At 36.9% G+C, this 24,065-nt stretch overlaps 1 long non-coding RNA gene across 2 annotated transcripts in view; it reads right to left on the bottom strand.

Annotated features, from left to right (window-relative positions):
* Positions 1-230: 230 nt before the first annotated feature.
* The window catches only part of LOC105495670 (uncharacterized), a 42,355-nt gene continuing 18,520 nt past the window's right edge, over positions 231-24,065 (bottom strand). Inside the window, exons 4-5 of one of the 2 annotated variants that reach the window (XR_011606525.1) lie at positions 11,891-11,938; positions 231-455 (exon numbers count right to left, since the gene is read on the bottom strand). This is a non-coding gene — a long non-coding RNA (uncharacterized lncRNA). Of the gene's footprint in view, positions 456-9,224; positions 9,712-11,890; positions 11,939-24,065 lie in introns of those variants that run through there. The other variant, XR_011606526.1, reaches the window with a different exon arrangement.

Here is a 24,065-nt window from a genome sequence, read left to right on the forward strand (position 1 = left end):
TATATTTGTTTATCTGAGTTGAGTGATTAATACATGGGAAATAAAATACAAATAATGAAACCCTTTGGAAGAGAAATATTTGATATGTGAAATCATAACAGGCAGAACTAGTAAAACGTGCAGGTGTATTAACAACACCTGCAAGAGTATAGTCTACAAACATCACAAAACAAAATGAAAACTCTTTCCAGCCCTTACACTAGGCTTTCTTTATTCGATATCTACAGCTGAGAGTTTTCTACTCCTGCAGTCCTCACAGTAGGTTGTTCAATGTGCCTTTTCCTGCTTTCTTTGCTCAAATGTTGTCCAGAGTGCATGCTAGTAACTACATGGTGTGACAAGACTATAAAATACAGCATTTTGCTTTCAATATAATGGGGAACTTGTCAGAAAATCTAGACTGTGCCTGAGTTTTTCTTCCCATGCTGTTCCCAGAATTGTTTTTGCTTTTTCACCTAAGGGAAAAATGGAATAGAATACAGAAAGGAAAATCAACATTTGAGGTTTCAGTTACTGCCGAAAAGTCTTTCTATTGGCTTTAATAGTGCCACTGTGGAAATACTTGAAGGAAAGCATTCTTATCAACATGTTTTAACTATATTAAGGTTAACTGGATATGTATTGAATATTCGGGGATCCTTCTGTGTGTGGGTTTAGTTACTTTGGAAGGCATCCTGTCCCTTGTTATCATAACAATACCATGTAATGCACCACCCCAAAGCTCATTGCCCCAGTCAACAATCATTTATTCTTGCTCACCCAGCTCTGCTGGCTGGGGGTTGTCTGACCTAGGATTGGATTGCCTGGGCTTGGCTCCAAGCTGTAGCTTGGGTATAGAGTGCCTCCACCACCTTTCTCTCTCATATCTTAGACCTTGGGTTACTTGATGCATGTTCTCAAGCTGATGGCAAGTGTAAACTGGTCCTTTCCTCCCGTCACATCTGCTGACACCCCATTGGACAAAGATCAATCAAACGTCTATGGAACTGAGAAGTATACATCATCTTCTATGGGGAAACTGCAATGTCATGTGGATACATAAGTGATGAAGGCATAGTAACATCAATAGAATGTATTCCATGCTTGTTGTATATGACACATCATTTTATATCATACATAATTACATGAGTATATATATTCATAAGAAAGGTGTTTTAGCATTTCTCCATGCAACTATGATGCATACAATTTTAGCAGCATTTGAGTAAGCAGTTGTCCACATGACTCACACATGGCAAGTTCTCCCGTGCAAGCACCGATAGCCATGGTATTTCTTATCGGGGGTGGCGGGGATTCACTCTGACTGTCACATCTGCTTATTGCTATGCTCTGTGACATCACCCAATTATGTCTCTTAGATCCTTTTTTTCTGACGTCTGTCCAAATTAATTACCAGAACTGAGATCTTAAATTCCATCAGGTTTTATGAGTGCACAAGAGGAAATATTCATCTTCTAAGAATTTGAAAACATTAATTTTACTCCAGCAGCTGTTATACCTGTTTTCCATGTCAACTACTTGTGGTTTATGTTTGTATGCACAACGTACGTTGCAATGACATATGTATTACAATTTCACAATTAGAGAAAAGCTGTCATGGCTTGGCATATCTATAAACTCTTGGCAATTATTTTAATATTTGAAAACAATTTAGAATTTTAATGCTAATTGCATATATCTAATTCTTTTTATTAGAACTACATCTGCTAAACAGCATAAATTTGGAACATTTACTAATTATTTTAATTATCTCTTATCATTATAGAATTATTTTCTTTGAAAAAAATTTATATCATTTCATTTACTATTCTCTAAAGATCTGTCATGTATTAAGTGTGCAAATCTTATAAAAGAAAACTTTATAAAGCCACATGTTGTATCAAAAGTGAATACTTTTCTGGTGTTTTTTATTATAATAACCTAGATTTATTATTTCTGGCATTGAAACTTTAAAGTTTCCTATTTGAAATAGAAACAACTTGAAACAGCCGGTCTAGTGAAAACATGGTTTCTCAAAATTAGGAACTGAAAAAGAAAAAAGTAAATGCATTTATATAGACAGATAGTAAATAAAAAAGCACACTTGATAGCTGATAAAAATAAGATCCAATTATTCATTAAGTAAACTATTCATTAAATAAGCATTGAACACATGACAGTCGCCTATGCAAAGTGCTGGGTATCAATGTAAGCAAAATACACATCTCTTAACTTTCAGGAATTGTATGATCAGGAGGCTAAGGGATCTGTAGGAACAAATATATAAACAGGAAATGGTGTTAAGTATTTAAACACACTTAGTATAATGGGGGATTATGACACATTAGGTGAGCCAGGTATGTGCAGAGGAAAACAGGAAGTAAGCCTGAGATCATGCTGTATTACATGAAACATTTATGTCAAGTAAAAAAAAAAGTTTAGTGGATAATTTTCTCAATGGAACAGGCCAATTAATGCAGAACTGATTATAAAGTGATTATGATTCTTATGCATGCACAGGTGCAAACCACTGCCCAGGACCAAAGGAGTATCTATCTCAATCTCACATTTTCACCCATAGAAGGAGCCAGGGTCTATACCCCTCAATCTGTGCACACTCTCTGTTATAAATATATTTAGCCATCCAAGTAAAACAAACAAAAACATGATATAGGTTTTCTATTGCTCCCCTAACAAAATCTCACATACTTACTATCTTAAAACAATACTCATTCATTAGCTCGCCTTACTCTGGTCTAAAGTCCCATATGGCATGGTTGGATTCTCTTCCCAGGGTTACACGGGGCTGAAATCAAGGTGTCAGTATGGACTGCTGTTCTTATCTGAGGTGTGGGGTCCTCTTCTAAAATTCTTGGTTGTGTCAAAGTTCAGTTTCTTTCCACACTTTCCATGTGGCCTCTTCATCATCAAGCCAGGCTTGGTACATGGGGCCTTTCTGGTTCTTAAAATGCCCTTTCTCTTCTGCTTTCAGGAGCTTTGTGATCATATTGAGCTCATCTGGGTTAATTTCTTTATATTCACAATATCCATGGAGTAGTATATGGCATCTTGAGTGCCTTTAGTCTGCCTTCTATGAATATAAAACATGATTTCCCCAGAATGAAAATGTTTATGAAGAAAGAAAAATATGCCACTGGAAAGCAGTTCAAATAATAGAAGTTGTTTGCTTGTTACAGCCTTCCTTTTTTTCTGTTATTTTTCCTTTCTTCCATAGAAGAAGATTTATTATATGCTTTTAGGAAAATAACAAAAGCAGAATGTTTGCTAACCACCTATGTGTGAAAGAGTAGCAAATTTGGTTTAAGGAGATGTTTAATGGTATGAAAATTCCTGGGATTCTGGGAGTCACTTAATAAGGAGACAGTAATCGATTCAATGCCAGTGTGCCCCTAATAAGAAAAGGGAATTCTTTTACTGAGGCCTGTAATCTTGGGAATATGCTTTTAATTAAAATTATAAGTCTAAAATTTTTACTATTACTATGACTGTTTATAGCCCTCAATTTAACTCATTTAACAGAGGAGTGGGTGGATGGCTGGGCTAGACTCAAGATAATAAGGGAGTGAGGAGTGAAAGAAAGCCCCACCCATCTCCTCACCTGAAGGCCCTTGACACGTCTAGCCTGCTTTGGGAGTAAGGCAACAGAAGATTTAAATCAAGTTGGCAGTTCAGTTTTGAACTGTATTAGACTCCAAAGTTCAATTTCCAAGAGTTATATTAAAATAAAACTAGTATGATAAAAGACAGACATCCAGTACACTCATTCCTTCTTCAATGTTCTATTTTATCATTATAGCCAGTGCCTGAGGCAGACACCCTCTGAGATGGCCCACAGTATTCTGTCTCCCAGAATCCACGCCCTTGGGTAATCATTTCCACTTCAGTGTAGGCTGGACCCAGTGACTCATTACTGAAAAATACAAAATGGCAGAAATGCTGGGATGCCACTGATTTTGTTAGGTTATCAAAAGACTGTGGCTTTTGCCTTGAATTTCTCTGCACACTCATTGTCTTACTTTCTGTAATACCTTACAAAAGGAGAAGCAAGCTGGCATAATGAGAGCAACTTTATGGAGAAGCCCATGTGAGAACGAATTGGTATCTCCAGCCAACAGCTAGGGAGGGTCTGACTCTGTCAGAAACCAATGAATGAGTTTGGAAGCAGATCTGTCAGCCCCTTCCAAGCCTTCAGATGGCTGAAACTCCAACTGACAGCTTGTCTGCAATCTCATTAAGCCATGAAGCATGTAGCTAAACACATCCTTTACCAATGGAAACCATTAGGTAATAATAATCTATTGTTTTAATCCATGTTTTCAGGTTATTTATTATAGCCATAAATAACAAATATGCATAGTGCTCAAGTTTAAAAGGGATTATATGCCATTAAATGCACATTGCGAATATGATTATATGGATTCATTTTTCCTTATAGGCAATATTATAAACAAAAGTCAGATTCCTGGACACCCTAGCAAAATGGGATTACTTTCATAAAAAGATGACAAAAGTATTTGCATAAAATATTCTTCACATAAAATATTATTCATAACACCAAAGCAAAAGAGTACTTCACAGTGCAGGGGAGATTGTACAATACTCAGATCACTTACAGAACCATGGGGTCGTTTCATCTCTTTGACTTGTGGTATTTATTTCCACCAAGTTCTTTTTAATAAAGCCTGTGGAAGTCTCCCAAGTAAGTTCAAGGTGTTTCTCTTTCTGTAGTGCATATTTCAAAAAAAAGCTGATATTCTAAGCCTTTGAAAAGAATTATACTTCTTTTTGTTTTGTTTCATAGAGATAAGAAAAATCAAATATTATATTTCAATTAAAGATACAAATCATTTAAAAGAGCAGACATTTATTAATGAACAAATATGTTGTCAAGGAGGAGACAAGCAATGGTTTCAGTAATTTTATTTTATTTTCACTTCAAATTGCTTATTCCAGCTCTAATCACCTACATTATTATTATGAACTGCTGTTAATTGAAACTCTACTTTATTCCACCTTGTCCAAGAGCTCTACAAACACTCTCTATAATCCTTAAAATAACTCCACAAATGGAAGTCGTTATTTCCATTTCACAGATAAGGACACAAACTCGGAGTTATCAGGTAGTTGTCTGCCTATGAAATGGAAGAAAAGGCATTTGAATGCAAGTTTACCTAGTCCTAAAACTAGAAACCTCTCCTCCTTATGGTTCTAAAACACAGTATTTCCATAATCAATAAATTAATTATTTATTGAAAATTAATAAGTAAATATCATTCATAATGGCATTTGTCCCCAGTTTTTATTCCTTATTAATATAAAAAGCTTTATTTTCTGATGGATTATGCAATGATTATTTCAGGATCTAAGCATAAATAAAACAAATGTCCTACACATTTGTCAGACATAAGCTGCCTACCAACAGGTTGTTTTTCGTTGACTGACAAGAAAGATAATAATGGCCAATTCCTTCATACTTTGTATTTAATAGGATTAAATTGCAGCCTTCAATAACCTTTTTACTGTATTTCAATTTACATTTTCTCACAACTGGTAATTTTATTCTCAAATTCCCAGAAAATAAGAATAAAAAAATTAACAATATAAATCTGCATTTTATTCTGGAGTTATATGTTAATTCTCAGGGATCATAATGTTTCTCTTTAGTGACTAATAAAAACTTCTAGAAGGACTTTCTCTGTTAAGGTTGTTTTTAATTACTTTCATCTACAAAATTAATTTAACATAGATTGTTTAATGACACAGTCACCAAAGTAGCATTCACCCTATTTTATAAACTGGATATAACGTATTGATTTAGGAAAGGTTAACATTTCCCCAAGATGCCTTTATTTCTGTATATATTTTTTCAATTGTAACTTAGAAGTTCTGCCATCCCCGGTTCTATGGTAACTAAATTACAGTGAGTGAGGCATGGAACTGGCTTGAAGAGGCTTGAGAAAGGTGATTGTTAGCATCTCTTCTCAGCTTCTCAGCTTCCCTGATGTTACATATACAGTTTGAAATCTGCCTGGTGGGCGTATTTACATCATGAAGAATGGAAAATGGTACAAACCAGGGCTTTAATTTTTAGGCAAACCATTTTACTAGTTCACTAAAGATTATGGCTGAACGTGGTGGCTAATGGCTGTAATTCCAGCACTTTGGGAGGCCAAGGGGGGTGCAACACAAGGTCAGGAGAACAAGACCAGCCTGGCCAATATGGTGAAACCTTGTCTCTACTAAAAATACAAAAATTAGCTAGTGTGGTGGCGGGCGCCTATGGTGCCAGCTACTCGGGAGGCTGAGGCAGGAGAATAGCTGGAACCCGGAAGGTGGGATCGCACCACTGCACTCCAGCCTGGGCGACAGAGTAAGACTCCGTCTCAAAAAAAAAAAAAAAAAAAAAGATTACGATCCATGAGGAAAAATGAAATATCAAGGTGTTTTTTACTTAACACAGGAGGAAATTTTTTAAGTATTAACTATAAGAAATACTAAATTTGATGAACATACTGAAATATGTGCAATTTAGCATATTTAGATTAATAAATTAAGGTTTTGGGAGCCATTGCAATGAGAAAGTCACAGAAAAATTTGAGCCTGAGTGTTGGTTATTTCGTAAGCAGAATCATTTGTGATGTTTATTTGGTAGACGACAGAGTCTGTAAAGCCGAATGACAATGCTACACGTAAGTAAATTTTGCTTTAAACAAAGTTCTCATAATTTTTTTTTTAATGTTAATTGTTAGCCTGTCGGATTGTCCCTGTCCCACCCGCCATCATAAGTACAGGAGGAGAAAACAGGTCCACAAAGAGGAAAGTATGCCAAATCTCAGAAATTCATTGACTATTTCAGTTAACTTTTCGGTTAACTTCTCGAAAAAGTGTGCTTAACTAGCATGAAGAAAGCACCTTTAGCAGACGAACTGAGATGCAATAGAAAGGTATTTGTGCACAAAATGTAAAATATTTTAGGTGGAACTGTCTTGAATTATAATTGAGTACAAACCTTATTTATGCCAAGAATAGTTTAGCATGATTCCTCTAGTTAGCTCAAAAAGAAAAAGATAATCATTGTGAAATGGCATGTATTATCAAACAGGGCTCTTCTTGCTATATATTCAGATTGCACATTATGGTCCTGAAAATAATATATTAACAAACTAATCTATAGAGCTGAGCTCATTGTGGGGCTCATATACCTGCTTGGTTTTGTTCTTTAATAGCAATGGAGCTCTTCCACCGTGGTAGTGACTCAGTGGCAGGCTTCACTATTTCAACAGCCCCATCTTGGATGGAACAACACAGGCGCACATACCTTCTGAAGACTATTCCTCTTAGGCAGTGCTGGGGCCCAGAATACCTCAGAATGAAGGCCTCAAAAGCAGCCTCAGTAGCTGAGGTTTCTTCCCTGCCCTCCTGTGTCTGGCCCCTCATTCTCCCCCGAGGCCAGCCCTAGAAACTAGAAATTCTCTCCTTCAAGGCAGGTCATGGAAACCTGAGCTTCTTTTCCCCAAAGTCAGCCATGAAACCTAAAAATTACTCTAGCTTTCCCTACCAATTCTGTGTCAAAACTGGCCTTAAAAATATAGTCTGACCTACCTTGTTTGATTGTGGGTCATAAGACTCCCTTTCCAAACAGAGACTTGCCTCACACCCAGACAGAAGGAAAGCTACGCAGAGAGGCCAAGAAGAATTGAGACAGACAGGCCCTGCCAGGTGTCCCCACTCAGTCTATCTGCATTAGATCCTACCCTTTTATCTCATCAGGTTTCTATACAGCTATATGTACTCTGTCGAACCTAAGCATAAAAATGCACAGTTTCCCCTGTATGTGGGGGTCTTCATTCTGAAGGCTCTCGTGTCACATAATACTATGATCAAATAAATGTAGATGCCTTTTCTCCTATTGAACTGCCTTTTGCCAGTTAATTTTCTGTGATCCTTCAGAGGGTAAAGTGGAATTCTTCCCTTCAGTTCTACAGCAGCTTCAAAGCTTTACCTTTTCTATAAATTTCATTGCATTTAAAACATCATGTTAAGTCAATAAACAAATCATTTCATTTTAACAGAATGAAACCACAGAAGGCATCAAAAATTAGTTAACATTTAGTTTAAAAATTAAGCATCTTCTCCTGGCTAACATGGTGAAATCTCATCTCTGCTAAAAGTACAAAAAATCAGCCAGGCGTAGTGGCGGTCACCTGTAGTCCTAGCTACTGGGGAGGCTGAGGCAGGAGAATGGCGTGAACCCAGGAGGCAGAGCTTATAGTGAGCCCAGATAGCACCACTGCACTCCAGCCTGGTAGACAGAGTGAGACTCTATCTCAAAAAAAAAAAAAAAAATTAAGCATCTTCTTAGCTATCTGTTATCAGATGTAAAATTAATTGAATTTATCATACTGGAGTTTTCTTTAAGAATTAAACTTTAAAATAAAATTTTATCAAAACATTGCATATTTGCAATTCACTATTTATTAATTTAATTCATTAACCTTATAATAAACTAACAACTATTTCAAGACAAGACATAATACTATTACTAAATATTATACTGTAGAAGCCTGATAAATCACAAAGGCAAATTATTCCAAAGTAAAGATAGTATTTGAGAAAGGTCAAACCACATCTAATTGTGGCTATTGGTTCCAATAATTCATTAAAATGCTTGGGCAAGGTAAATTTATTTATGGCCTGAAGTTTAATGAAATAGAGAAAGGGGATAAATAGTCTACTCAAAAGAGGAAAAGACACTTAGCAGAGAATACAAGAGTTGCATTCATCATTGTGTGATCACTACACAGTTTCACCCAATATCCTGTCATTGTTGCACCAATTCTTTCTGTTTTTCACTACTTTATAAGACCTGTGAAGTATCCAGAGCTAGCCCAACTCAAGGTTAAAAGACAGTCCTCCAGGCTGTAAGGTGTGGGCAGTTCTTCTGACATTAGCTGTAGGTGCAGGGTTCCCCAGGGCAACCCTCACTTCAGACTAAGTGGCTGTAGCTGTGGGGGAGCTCACAGAGTCCATGATGATTGATACTTCTCTAGAATGACCCAGAGCCCAAGAACGTGCTATATTTATGTAGGGGCAGAAAGGTATGACAACTTTCCTCACCCACCATAAGGGTCACAGCCAACAGCCCTGTAACAAAAGACAGGCTAACAAAAGAAAAAGCATAACAAATTTATTTAATCAAAGTTATACATGATGAGGGAATTCTGTGAAATGAAGACCCAAAGACCCAGGGGAAAGTATCTATTTATGTGCTCAGATTCAACAAAGAATGGAAAGCCATGTGGAAATGTTATTGGACAAAAGGGTATGACCTCACAGTAATAAACTGAAGGGGGAAACCCAACAAGGTCTGTATGGTCAGAATCTTCTTGGTCTCTGTGTATAGCTTCTCTTCCCCCTCCACCCCCGCCCAGATGTGGGGCAGAACTTCTTTGCAATGAGGGTCTTCAAGAGAGAAAGAAGAAAGTGATTTTTCTGGGCTTTATGATTCACCTTGGGGAAGAGGAGTTCTAGTTTCTATGACCTGCCTTGGGTAATTTCTGTCTTTTGCTTTGGGGGAGAAAGACCAACAAAAGACAGGGAGATGGAGGTCAGAGAGACTTGCTTCTGAGGCCCTTCTGGTCTCCTTCAGTTCAAAGTTTTCAGCATATCAAGGTGCTGTACTTTGGTGTATCATCTTCTAAGCCTCAACACCTACAATTAAGATTTGATCATCCCATAAGAATATAAATCAGAACCAGGCAAAAGAAGGGATGCATAGGGCAGAATCTGGGGCTAGGGGTTTCCATTGCTATGCTCCCGAGTCTTCAGCGTGTACTCCCCTCCCTGTGTGAATGCGCAGCAGCACTGAGGACCACCACACAGGAGCCCCCAGGCTTCCTAGGCTCCAGAGCTTCCACTAGGACTTCATTGCATAGGCGTAGATGACTCAGGTCCTGTCCACAGGGATAAACTCCATCTCCAGTCCCCCAGCCCCCAAAGGCCAATCAATGTCACCTGTCCCAAAGCCCCAACTTTTAATCACATGATTGGTCTTTCTGGTTGGGGTCACCCAGAGTCATCTTGTTAGTATGAATGATTAAGTTTGGTCTGAGAGGTCCACCGTGAATAGGGTGAAACTTCTATGTCAGGAAATTTCAAGGGCTACAAGTCACCTCCCAGGAGCCTGGACATAAGGCAGATATCCCTTTGCGTAAAGTTAATTATTCACTATACAGATGCCGAAGACTAAATCTGACTTCTTAACATCTTATTCCAAGCACCTAGAATTATATGTAGCACGTTAACAGCATCTTGGCAAAAAAAAAAAAAAAAAAAAAAAAAATTGTCAGTTGAATTGAAAAAAGGAAGGAAGAAAGGAGGGAGGAAGGGGAGGGGAGAGAGGGTAGACGAGGGAGGGAGGGAGGGAAGGGACAGGGGAGGGAAGGGGAGGGGAAGGGAGAATTGTTTTAGTTCCCATTAAAATAATATTTATCTGCATTGTTCTCTAAAATATCCTACCATTTGGTAGGTTTTTTTTTCTTTTTAGGTAATAAATGAACATATAAAGTCTGTTGGTTTGTGTTAAAAGTCATTTGTTAAATATTTCTTGTTTTGGCCTCTCAGTCTTTATTTCTCATTATTCTCCAATTCAGTTAATTTTCTCCATTAAACTAATCACTTTAAAGCACATGTAAGTAGTATTAGCATCAGAAATTTGTGTACTAGGTGTTGTGAGAAATAGTGATTGTTGCATAGAAATGCATGGTGTTTTTTCTCTTTAGAGCCTGATAATCTAGTCATGAAAAATGATGACATATTCAAGGACACAGAGAAGGACAATGGGTTAGATATAGGAGGGTCACATTAAGCAATTGGGAGAATCTTCTGGATCTCTAGTCTCTATTTACAACTCTCTAAAGTATTATCTCAGGCCACCCACCTGCTGTTTTACCTCCTGTACTCCTCAACTATGACTTGGGGACTTGCTACATAGAATCAATAGCTCAGTTAGGATCCAAGACACAGAACCCAGACCTGAGACCAGTCATGTGATCATGGACTGAAGTCCCTATTTGGAGAAGGGGAAGAGGGATTTTCACTAGGAAGTGGGTTGGATGACAGACAAGGCAGAGATTTGAGAGTCAGCACTGAATCTCTTAAAACAAAAGTGTGAATTATATTTATTCCAATAAGTTTACCAGGTGGGACTATATAAACTTTTCTCCTTCTCCTCATCATTCTTTTTCCTTTTCTTATTGATACTAAACATATAATGCCTCCTGAGGAACCTATGTTTTCTCTACACAACTGACTTATACTGAGTTGTAGTGTGAGTTGATTTTTTTGTAAGTTTATCCCATAACTTAAATTACTATAGACCAAATACTCTTCAAAGAATTTTTTTAGACATCTCAAGTAAGTTAATTAATTGATGCTGTAAAATTCTTAAGCTTGACCATCAAAGTGAGGTGAATATTGATATGGAAATAGTAGCCTTGAAGTAAGAGTTCCATACAAATCCCAGCTCCATCATAATTCATGGTTAGGAAAGATACTTGAGTTCTCTGACTTTTTATATTATTATATACACAAAGCTCCTAGGCTCATTCCTGACATATGAAGAACCCGGTAAATGAAAGTTATTACTATTATAAACATTTAGAGAAGTCTAATACAGAACAAAGAAATATCAAAAATATTAATATTAGGCTGCAAATAAGAAATTGGTGCATTGTAATCTATATTTTTCAAAAACATTTGCTCTCTAAAACCTTTTTTCTATTTTTTAATATGACAGCAATGGTAGTGAAGTGTTAGTCCCAGCAACACTTTGCTAGAATAACTTTGAAGACATAAAATAAAAACAAATAACAGCAATAAGTGTCCTTACCCATGAGGTGTGCTATGAAGACTTGAGGGTTGCAGTGAGATGAAAGCACTGTGAAGAAATAAAATGCCTGACATTACATTTCATAACATTTTCACTTTTTTGAAAAGTTGCCAGCTTTATTAGAGTCTTCTACAGTTTCAGTGAAAAAGCTTGTGGAATAAGCTGATGTTTATCATTACCATCACTTCAAAGGAAAAACACTACCTTGGATTTTAATGGCATCAATGTTCTAATTATTTTCCAATATGACTGGGCTACCACAATCCTATAGACAACATAAGTAAATGAAATCCAAAAGATTTCAAAGAAAAATACACTCAATTTTAATAAATTAGCATTTATTTTAGAGGCTTTACTAAAATGGAAAATATGCTTTCTTTTGTATTGAACAACTGAATACTTTTCTTTCAAATGTTGTGAATTATTCGTCTTCTGGATATAATGATATTTGCAAAGCAACAACAGAAATTACTGCTAATCGCTATAGGGAGCAACCAAACCCACGTAATGAAATCATTAAGCAACTTTATTTTTGTCCCTAACTGTTCACTTAAATATATTCTCCTGCGAGCTTGTTTGGAGGTTCTATCAGGGGAGCTCAGTAACTTGTATACCCTTGACGGAAGACCAGTCCTCCTCTATTGGGGATGGTCATCCTCTTCGACCAAGCACACAACTTCATGAGGGACACACATGGAGCGGTGAGGGAGGAAGGCTGCCTAGCCAACCAGATCAGCCAAAATAACCCTGGCAATCAATAGGGTGACAGATGTTGCAACCAGATCACCCTCACATCCAATATATTCTCTTTAAAGAGCTCTTCTCTGGAACCTGGATAACATTCAGGGCATGTACATGGTTGGTCCCTCCTGCTATATTCTCAAGGAGCTGTGACCAGGCTCTTTGGGACTCACAGGCATGAAAAATGGATTCACTCTGGTCAAATCATGCCCCCAGTTGTAGAAAATATGAACTCCCTATGGTTCAAAAGTTAAAGCAAACCCAAGAGGCCATGGAAGGGTGAGGGAGTGGCCACACTCTGTGTTCTTATAAAGTGTTGCAGAACCTGTTTTTCAGCAATCAATCAGAAAAGAGTTTCTGAAAACAACTGCATCTGGAAATTTCTGAGCTGACCACCAACAGACACCTAGAACTAGCCAATTAAGAGACATTGGTGATTGAGGTTAAAAGACCATCTAATCCAGACCCTGTCCTTACTCCACTGACTCCTCTTTCCTGCCTTGCAGGGTTTTGCCTTTATAAACTCTAACTCTCTGACTACCACCCCCACTCAGAGCACACTTTTATTTTGCACCAGAGTTGTATGTCCACAATCTGCAGATTGCTTTTAGAGAATAAAGTTCTCCATTTGCATCTGCAGATCTCATTAATCTCATGTTAACATTCTCTCCTAGCACTCTTTCATGGAATTTTCAACACTCACTCTCTCCGCCACCACCATTACTAGGGTTCTCTCACTTGCAACTCCCTAGTTAGAAGAATTCTCTCTCTTCCAGCTGATCATCGATGTCATGTTCTGTAAAAACATCAAATCTCAGTGGCTTAACACACACACACACACACATACACACACACTCACACGCAAGTTTTATGTGATTGTGTAAAAATCAGATGTGAACATTAACAGCCTCCACTCCACACATTCAATTCAGGTCCCCAGGCACCTATGTGAGAACATCACCTAAAGCATCTGCCCTTCAAGGCCTTGACTGGAGAATCATTTGTAGGATATTTTAAAAGCTAAGTCTTAAAGTAGCCTTTATCATTTCTGTCCATCTTTGATTGAGTGGAACATATTCTATCTGCATTTCCATGTTCATCGCAGCATATTCACAGTAGCCAAGATATAGCAACAACCTAAGTGTCCATCAATGGGTGAACGGATAGAAAAAAAAAAAATATATATATATATACACATATGTGTGTGTGTGTGTGTGAATGGATAGAAAAAAATATATATATATATGTGTGCATGTGTACACATATAAATAAGCCAGGTAAGGTGGCTCGTGCCTGTAATCCCAGCACTTTGGGAGGCTGAATCGGATGAATCACCTGAGGTCAGGAGTTTGAGACCAGCCTGGTCAACATAGTGAAATCCCGATTCTACTAAAAATACAAAAATTAAGCTGGGCGTGGTGGCACACACCTGTAATTCCAGCTATTCAGGAGGCTGAGGGAGAAGAATCACTTGAACCCAGGAGGCAGAGGTTGCAGTAAGCTGAGATTGTGCAGCCTGAGTGACAGAGTGAGACTCTGTCTCAAAAAATAAAATAAAATATAAAAACATTTGTATATATTTATGTGTATATAAGTATATACACACATATATACACATATGTATGTATATATACATAAAACTAGTATACATACATGCATATGTGTGTATACACATATGTATATAATGTGTCTACATATATAAAATGTGTATACATATATACATATATATGCATAAAGTATATATACATATATACACATATGTATGCACATATAACATGTATACATATGTGGAAATCCTTCCATTTGTAACAAAAGGGATGATGAAATTAGAGGACATTACGCTAAGTGAATTAACCAGAGGCAGAAAGAAAAATACTGCATGATTTTTAGAGTCCACTTGTATGTGGACTCTAAAATATATAATAAAAAACATAAAAACTGAGGGAAGAATGTGTTTATCAGGGGTGGGGGATGGAGAAAATGGAGAGTTATAAGTCAAAGGGTAGAAAGATGCAGTATTATTGGATACATAAGTCTAGATATCTAATGTAAAACATAAGGATTATAGTTCATAATATTGTAAGAGAGTAGATTTTTGCATACTCTTACGACAAGCAAAAAGGGAAGGGAACTATGTGAGATGATAAGATGTTAATTTACTTGGCTATAGTAATCACTTCACTGTGTATATCAAAACATTATGCTGTATATCTTAAATATATACAATAACACATACATAAATGTATTTTTCAGAAGTCAGATATATTTGCAAAGCATTCAAGGAAATGTAGTCTTTCTCTGTGTCCAGGGAGAAAATAACAAGGGTTTGTCAACCTCCTGTTATTGGGCTCCTGCTTTATTCCCTGTGACCTGTGCTTTTCCACAAGTCCGGTCGACCACCTGGATGGAATCTGAGTAACTGCATCCAGTTCTTGTGCAAGCAGCCTACATGGGTCACACTGATCTACAGAACTTTCCCATTTATTCTCTGCCCAGCCATCTTCATGAGAACAGGATGATAGATCCTCACACAGTCTCCTCTCCTAGGCCTGCCATCCCAGAGCTTCTTGGTCTTTTCTCAGGTATAGGTTAGAAATCTGTCATGGCATCCACTTTGCACAAGCTTTCAGAAGTGGACCAACTACTGCCCCTTTCTCTAAGCAGCTAAAGTAACAAGGTTCTCCATCCCTTCTCCTTGGATATATGGAATCACATAAGACCCACAGCTCTCTCTTCTTGCCTCAGACTTTCTCCTCCTGCTGTGGGCTAAAAGTACAAATCTAGTTTTATCTCCCTACACTTGGAAGTGCTGATGGTGGTGTCAAATATCTCTTTGGAGTGAGGTATCTATCATCTTTTTCTATTAGCCAAACTTATGACTAAAATGTGGCATGATAATACTTTATTACATATTTAAAGAGTGCAGTAAGTTTTCTAAGTAATCTCCTATATGGAACAAAGATCATGTGATTAGAATAATATATGTTTATCATGTTTTTGTGGTTTCATAGAAAAGGTTCCTATACATGAAAACAGTTCTCTTCAGTATGACTCATAGTAACAACAGGTTTGCAATTATTTCAGCAATTTCCATTGAGTTCCTATTTGGTGCCAAGCATTAAACTAGTTGCCATGAAGTTTCTGCCCTCAAAAACTTCATATGCTATCAGAGGAAATTGACTGTAAAAAATTAATAATGATGTTTGATGATGCTATGGTACAAGTGGAGAATGTGAATGGAAGGTAATATCAGGCTTTGATTAGAGAAGCATCCATATTTACTGGGTTACAGCATCAGCTACTGATGCCCCTCATTAACAGCTGGCATTCTTACCTTCACCGTCACTTCAACAAATGTTGCACAACTCTCATTTCTACCTAAAAATGATGTGGAGCTGTTAGTAGAGTGTGTGTCCACCATAAGAGGAAGTCTGTCTTTCTAATTCGATGTGAAATGAACTTAAGTGGAGCTAAACTGTATTAGTTATTAATCTTTCCTGAGATACCATGTGTAGCTATTAGCATCTGAGAAACATTCAGTTCAAAATGCATATACTCTTCCAGAATGGAAATAAGTTATATCTTTATAAATATCAGGCAAATAATAAATCACTTTCTACAACTAACACCTACCCACTACTGCTTGGTAAGAAAGAAAGTTCACAGGCTCTACTGCAACCATTAAACACGTTTGCTGCAGGTTCATTGCAAACGTGCTTAATGATATTCTTAGTCTGTTTTTTAAAATTCCTTTCATTTCTTAGATTATTAAAGTCTTTGTTATTAATGGGTATTTGATTTTGTCTAGTTTTTTCTTCATTTATTGAGATGATTATGTTTTTAATGAGGCAAATTTCATTAATCAGTATTCTGTTAAGCAAAATTTGTATTGTAACTGTTCAACCAACTTTGTATTTCTTGAATAAACAACTCTTGATTAGTATGTACTATCATTTTTATATATTGCTGTATTTTCGATTTTTTAAGCATTATGTTCCTAATAACATATTTGCCTTTCTCTCTTTCTTCCTTCTTCCCTCTCTCCCTCACTCTCAGTTTTCCTTTCTTATTTACTTACAATAATTTTTGGATTTGAAATAAAAATTATGTTGATGACATGAAGAAAATTAATAAGTAATTCTTTCTAGATTTTGGAAAGATTTTTGTACATAAGAGCTATTTCTTTCTTAAATTTTTGAAAGAATTCACCAGTGAAAACATCTTGGTCTAATATTTCCATTCTGGGTCTAATATTTCCATTAAAGAAAACTTTTTTTTCAAATTAAATGTCTTTATTTGTCATAGGAAATTTTAAATTGTTCATTTTTTTCTTCTTTCATCTATATGTTTTAATTCATAGATTCAAAATCTTTATCTACATCATCAAATTTATGTAAACTTGTTCATAGTATCTTTTAAATATTCTTCACGTCTATAGGATATGTTATGATAATCATATATGACTCCTGATATTGGTCATTTCTGCTTTTGCTTTCTATCTTTGATTAGTCTCAATAGTTTTTCATCAATGTTATTAATAATTTATGAACAAACCTTTGGCTTTGTTGTTTTTCTCTATTTAAATGTTTTATCTTTCTTCTATTTACATACTTATCTCTATAATTTCCTTTTTTTCTGTTTTGGGGATTTTTTTGCTCTTTTTTTCTTACTTTTTGACATAAAGAATCATATGACATGAAGTTTAGATCACTAATTTGCAACTTTTTTTCTTTCTTTTTAACATACGCTTTGAAAGTAATATAATCCCTTTAATCCCTACTTTGGCTATACCCTATGTGTTTTCATGCATTCTTTTTTAATACTGTTAAAAATTTAGAAAATTTTTGTCATGAGTACTTTTTGTTTTTCACAACCTATTTAGAATTGGTGTGCTTAATTTCCAAATTTACTTACTTTATGTTGATTTCCAGTTTAATGCAACTCCGGCCAAAAAACATTCTCATTGTGAATTAAATCATCTGAAATTTGTTACCTGTTTTATGGCTCAGGAAAATCTTCCAACTGCACTTGGAATAAATGTGAATTCTACAGTGTTTTCCAATAACAGACGTATGTCAGTTAGGTCCAGACAGTTAATCACATTGCTCAATTTATGTCTTTACAGATAATTTTCTCTGTATGTTACATCGGTTATGGTGAAAGGGGTGCTAAAATCTCCAAATGCACTTGGCTATTTCTCCTTTTCTTGACAATTTTGTTTTATATATGTTTGAAGATATATTATTAGATGCTGTATTAGTTTGTTTTCACACTGCTATAAAGATACTACCTGAGACTGGGTAATTATAAACAAAAGAGGTTTAATTGACTCTCAATTCTTTATGAGTGGAGAGGCCTCAGGAAAGGTACAATCATGGTAGAAGCTGATGAGGAAGAAAGGCACATCTTACGTGGCAGCAGGAGAGAGTGAGAGTGAAGAGGGAATAGCTGAACACTTTTAAAAACATCAGCCCTTGTGAGAACTCATGCACTATCACAAGAACAGCAAGGGGAAAATATCCCCATGATCCAAACACCTCCTACCAGGCCCTTCTCCCAACACATAAGGATTACAATTCCAGACGAGATTTGCGTAGGGTCACAGAGCCAAACCATATCAGATGCATACAAATCTAGAGGCATGATGTCTTTATGTTAAATTGGCTTTTTTTCCATCATGAATTATAATTCTTTATTTCTAGCAATATTTTTGGTTCTATTAAACATAGGTTATATTTTAACTGCTATTAATTTCTCCACATCATATTTCTTCTGCTTAGTTTTGCATAATATATATTTCTACCATTTTATATTCAATCACGTTGTGTGCCCTTTATTCAAAATGTAATTGGATTTAACTTGTAATTAACATAGTGGTGGGTCCCTCCTTTTTAAAATCCCCTCTGATAAAGTTTTGATTTTGAATTAGAATTTTTTTTCTCGTTATATTTAATGTAATTACTGCTCTGTATATTATATCCTTACTTTTTTTCCCTTTGTTCCATATGTTGTTTGCTTCTTTATTCCTCCTTTTTTGCCTTTTTATATTTGTATTAATATCTTTACTATGTTTTCATTTATCAATTATTGTATTGTAACATTATTGGAATATAAATAAATGAAGACCACCTAAATGAGAAAATAAAAACTTGTTAATGCAGAGATTGCTACAGGAAGGAAGGCAGCCAGCCTCACTGTGTTTTGACAGAGTCTCACAGGTAGGCAAAGAAGGGGGAAAGTTTTACAGTAGAAAATTTGTGTTGTGATGAGTCTATTGGCCTGGGAAAGCTGGAGGTGGCTAACTTGAAGGAGCATTCTATGTGATTGGCCAGGGATCCATATTTGGCTTTCCCTGGATAGTCCTAAGACAGAAGCAGGGATAAAATTAGGGAAGCTGGCAGTCATTAACCAAGTCCTGACCAATTGGAGCTGATAGCTATGGAGTTTGGTGGTTGATTTTCCTAAACTGGCTGCTGCAGGATTTCTGAGTTGTCATCCTGGGCTGGCTGCTGCAGATGTGTGGGTCAGAGTTCCAGTGTCTTGGGTGGTCTGTCTGTTGTCTGTATTCCAGTCTCTCCACAGCTTTTTTGTTTTGCTTTTGTTTTTTGCCTAGTTGTTCTGCCTCTACATATTTCTAGCACCTTTGATTGTATATCATACCTAATACATAGAAGAACTCTAGAGATCACAGATAATATAATGCACACCCCTTTCCTGTGCTAAATAGATAGGATGAGGGATTGATCATCTTATTCCAATGAGAAATTGATATGGGGCAAGTTTGGTTCACTTGGACATGTAGAAGTTTTTGGTTTCTAGCTCCCTGGACTCCTGTGCAGCCCCTGTTCATTCCAGGGAAAACTAGCCATGGTGTTGAATCCCAGGAAGTTTTCAATTTTTTAGTTCCAATCCCTTATGACTGAAAACACTCTACTGATTTCTCTTTCTCCCAGTAGAATCTTTCTGTCTTATACAAGCAAAGTTGTCCTTACCCAAAATACAAGAAAATGCCTACAAAGGAAAAACAGCTAGATATTACCATAATACCAAATTTTAATTTACTCAATCTTTGTTTTTCACACATGCAATGTCATTACAATGTGATTTATGCATTTTAGTCAGTTTTATCTAACTATTGTACCAAGAGCATTGTCTGTTGTGATGTACAAAGTCTGACACAAAGGAGTTAGTGTTCAAAGAATGTGTTTATACCAATAACTCTAATTTCAGTTTAACACCAAGGTATGTCCCACCTTCATTAAAACCATTTCTATTTTCCTATGTGCAGTAAGATACTTGACTCCCAAATGATATATCTACTTAGAGCTCTATGATATAAAAACGTATGATTTTAGTATGACTAAAATCAATTATTCTATCAATGAAAATTTTAAGCTTAACTTTTAGTTTTATTTATATTTTCTGTGCACGTATAGTCAAAATTATATGGACAATTATATGGTTCAAATGTCTTCCCTAATGCGTAGGATACCTGAAGAACAACAAAAAGAGAAGAAATTATGTGTTATAGTCATCTCCATTTGTTTCCAGCACCAGCATAAACAAAATCTGTCTCTAGTTGCCATAGTCGAAGGGAGAAAATGAAACAGGAATGGAAGATTTAGTCAGATACTCTCAATGTCATCAAAGAGTACCACATGAAGAGAAAGAAATGTATTTAAAATTTGCTATGAACTTAAGTAGTCCCTGATGCATGTTAAAGGAAATTACCATCCACTTTTGAAGTACCTTTCATTATAACAATATGTTCCCCTCTGAACTTCGTGGTTTCCTCAGAAGTTTATGGAATGGACCTCTTTATGTATAACACTCTCAAGACATGAGCAGTGCAGGTTTGTCCCAGGATGGAGACGGCTTCTTCTAGGGCACACAGGAAGAGTCCCTCTGCACTCAAAGTTCTGGCTTCCACTTAATCACTTCAGGCTCTTCATGTTAAGAGCAGGCAAGGACACAGGTCCCCACCCTGGCAGGCATAGTAGACCTTGTCATAGGAGAACACAGAGCCGGTATTACACATGAAGCCTGAGAAGAACACGAGAACAACTTTTGTACCCTTGGGTCCATGTTTGCCAATAAGTGAAAAGGTGAAGCAGCCACACTCTGAGAAGACATCATGACTCGTGCTGCAGATCCCTTGGGGATAAGGGTTTGGATCACTCAGCCAGGTAACCCATCGAACCCAGCAGAAATGCTCATTGAAGATGACATCAATAGAAAATGGTGAGAGTAGTGACAGAAAATGACTTCAAGAAGATGAATGGGAGTAGAGTAATGAGCATACTTCATCTCAATAGAATTCCTCTGGTAATGGAAACCCATTTTCCAAGAGGGAGAAGATGGAAAAAAGCAACACATGAAAGGACTGCAGTGTGTTGCCTCCTACAATTTCTGCCAGGAATATTTTCAGCTGATGCTCCCAGTGTGGCCCCTGCTTATGCTTCTTGGTCAAAAAGCGCTGCCTCAACACAAACCATGCTTCTCTCTGCGGGCAGCCAACATTCAATTATTGATGTGTAGACCCCGTCTCTGCCTCTATTCCGGACAACTCTGAAAAGCCATCCCAGCTCCAGACCCCTGCTAGGAGCAACTAAGCACTCTACTGCAACTCCGTCGCAGCTCAACTGCAACATCTGCCCAGCTGAGCTTTATCTTTTCCTTATAGGCATCCAGAAAACACTATCCATGAAACCTCTTGCATCTAAATATCTGCCTTAAAAGCTGTTTTCCAGGGAAATCTAATGAATAGAAATGCTTTTATTTGGTGACAAGGATATTCTGCCTCGCTGGTTTTCCCTAAAGGGAATCCAGGAAGGATTTCTGCATAAAAAAGATGTGTGAGGGGTCGCTGAACGAAGATCAGGACAGAAGGCATCCTAGGCAGAAAGACCAGAAAGAGTGTTAACAAAGACCCTTATATAACTAGGGAACGGTGGGAAATGTTGCCTGAGAGAAATCTTGGGTATGTGGATAGATTGGAAATGGCTGAGGTAGAAAGGTTAGAGCCAGACTGTGAAGGGTCCTGTGTTCCCCCTCACACTGGGGAAGAGCAGTGTCACACGGAGGTCTCGGTGCAAACGGAGTTGACTAAAATGTATGCCCTTCTTAAGCTACTGTCCACTTGGAGAAAAAGAACCAATGTTTCTCTAGGATTATGGATCAAAGAGGAGACTTACAGGATTTTGTTTAAAGCCCAGGAGATGCCATGGCCCAAGAGATATAATCCATCTTGCATTGTCCCCCATTTGTTTTCCTGAAAACTCAGCATGATCATGTTATTGAAGAATGAGACCTTCATAAAGGTCAAATGTGAATATCAAGCAGGAAAGTGAAGGAAGGACGACCGGATTTGGAATTCCAGGTGCTTTAGAAGAGGCTGGAGTAAAGTAATCATTTGACTATGATCTTTATTCTTGAGGGCTGTGAGGCCCAAGAAACAAGAAATTGTTTAAACAATTATACTGTTGACCCTTGAACAATAGGGGATTGAACTATTGTGTGGTCCACTAAGTGTGGGTCCACTTATATGTGGAATTTTAAAAATAAAATATACACCGAGTACGCCTGCCTCTCCCACCTCCCTTGCCACCTCCTCCACCTCTTCCGTCTCTGCCACCCCTCAGACAGGGAGGCCAACTCCTCCTCTCCCTGCTCCTTCTCAATCCACTCACTGTGAAAATGATGAAGGAAAAAAATTTTATGATGATTCACTTGCAGTTAATGAATAGTAAGTATATTTTCTCTTTTTTATGATTCTGTTAAAAGCATTCCACTTTCTCTAGCTTACTTTATTATAATAATACAGTATATATATTTAAAACACATACAAAATATGTGTTAATCAAGTGGTTGTTTTCAGTAAGGATTCTGATAAACAGTAGGCAATTGGTAAGTTAAGATTTTGGGGAGTCAAAAGTTATACACCAAGTTTTGACTATGTGGGAGGGGGCATCAATGCTGCTAACCCCTGCATTGTTCAAGGGTCAACTGTATGGTGTGTGTGTGTGTGTGTGTGTGTCTGTGTGTGTGTCTGTGTGTGTTTGCGTGTATACACAAACTGAACATAAAATTATAGAAAAGATTCAAAAGAAAATTTCCCATCATACTTGAGTTACTGAGACTTTCATAAGCCCCTCGAGTTCTCCAATAACTTCTATTTATTTTTGTTTGCTTCTTGCAGTAAGAAAAAATGGTGGTCATGAGACTAGCAAAAAGAAATCACAGGGAAGTAAAAATCAAAACAATGAAAATTGTTTTTACTTTGCACAATATTCCTTCTGACTTGCGATGCCAGAGAACAGCTGGCTCACCTTGTTCTTGGCAGAACCAAGAAACCACTGCTGCCATTCATCACCTAAACAGTGGTAACCTCTGGTTGGAAGTGCAGACTCGCTATCAAGGATTGCTTGTTAGAGATACTCTGAGAACACAAGAGCTCCCAGACTGCTAAGTTTCATCATCCCGGGTGATCTTTAGCTATGAAATCACAGCTTACACTTACCCTCCGGTAATACGGTCTTCTGAGCTGAGAGCCTCTGGCCCTTTGCCTCCCCTGTACTGTTCCTTTATTTCTAACATGTTATCCTTGGATACAGCAGAAATGCATGGGAGGTGGCCCAAGGTTCAAACTCCAAATATTGGTTTATTTAAAAACAAATACATATCTATTTTTTGTGTGGACAAGGCAAATAGGAGCTCATATTCACATCTAAAAGAGTTTCTTTCAATAACACAACAGCATTTGTTATTCAGATTTATAATGTTGAAAACTGTTCTTTTAAAATCTACTCACTTTCACTTCTGCTAAAGTTTCTTTTTCACAAACTACACACATTTTGTCTGTTAGGCAAATATTAACATAATACATTTCCAGATCATGAGAAATCACAGCATCTCATCCTGGCTCTGCTCCTGTGTTCTCTCAGAGGGGTTAACAGAAGTCAGGAAAATAAGTTTTGTAGGGGATCTACAATCCTTATTCCAGAAACACTGAAATTTAAATTTTCAAGAGAGAAAAAATACATTTATTTCAATGTATTTAAAACAAATAATGTCAGGCATTATAATCTCATGCTTCAAAACAATTCAATTTTTTTCTACCAGGTAATAGACCCAGCAAACTCTTGATGATAATGCCGACAACAAAACTATCAGGAATGCTTGACTCATTGACAAGAAAGAAACCTTCACATCCTTACAGAAAGAAGAAATGATTTGCATCCTTACAGAAAGAAGCCTACATGTTTCTGTGCATGTGTCAGGTATTTAAAATGTATTCTTTGTGTGTCCTTTGCTTCTTTTGTCCACACTTAATATTAATGAAGATATAGAAAATTACTTTATACATATTTCTCAGGGTGTTGCCAGTAGGAAAACTCAACATTCTCTGCTCTCGCCATCTCAGATATAATCACAA

Source organism: Macaca nemestrina, chromosome 8 (assembly GCF_043159975.1).
Source record: "Macaca nemestrina isolate mMacNem1 chromosome 8, mMacNem.hap1, whole genome shotgun sequence".
Lineage (NCBI taxonomy): Eukaryota > Metazoa > Chordata > Mammalia > Primates > Cercopithecidae > Macaca > Macaca nemestrina.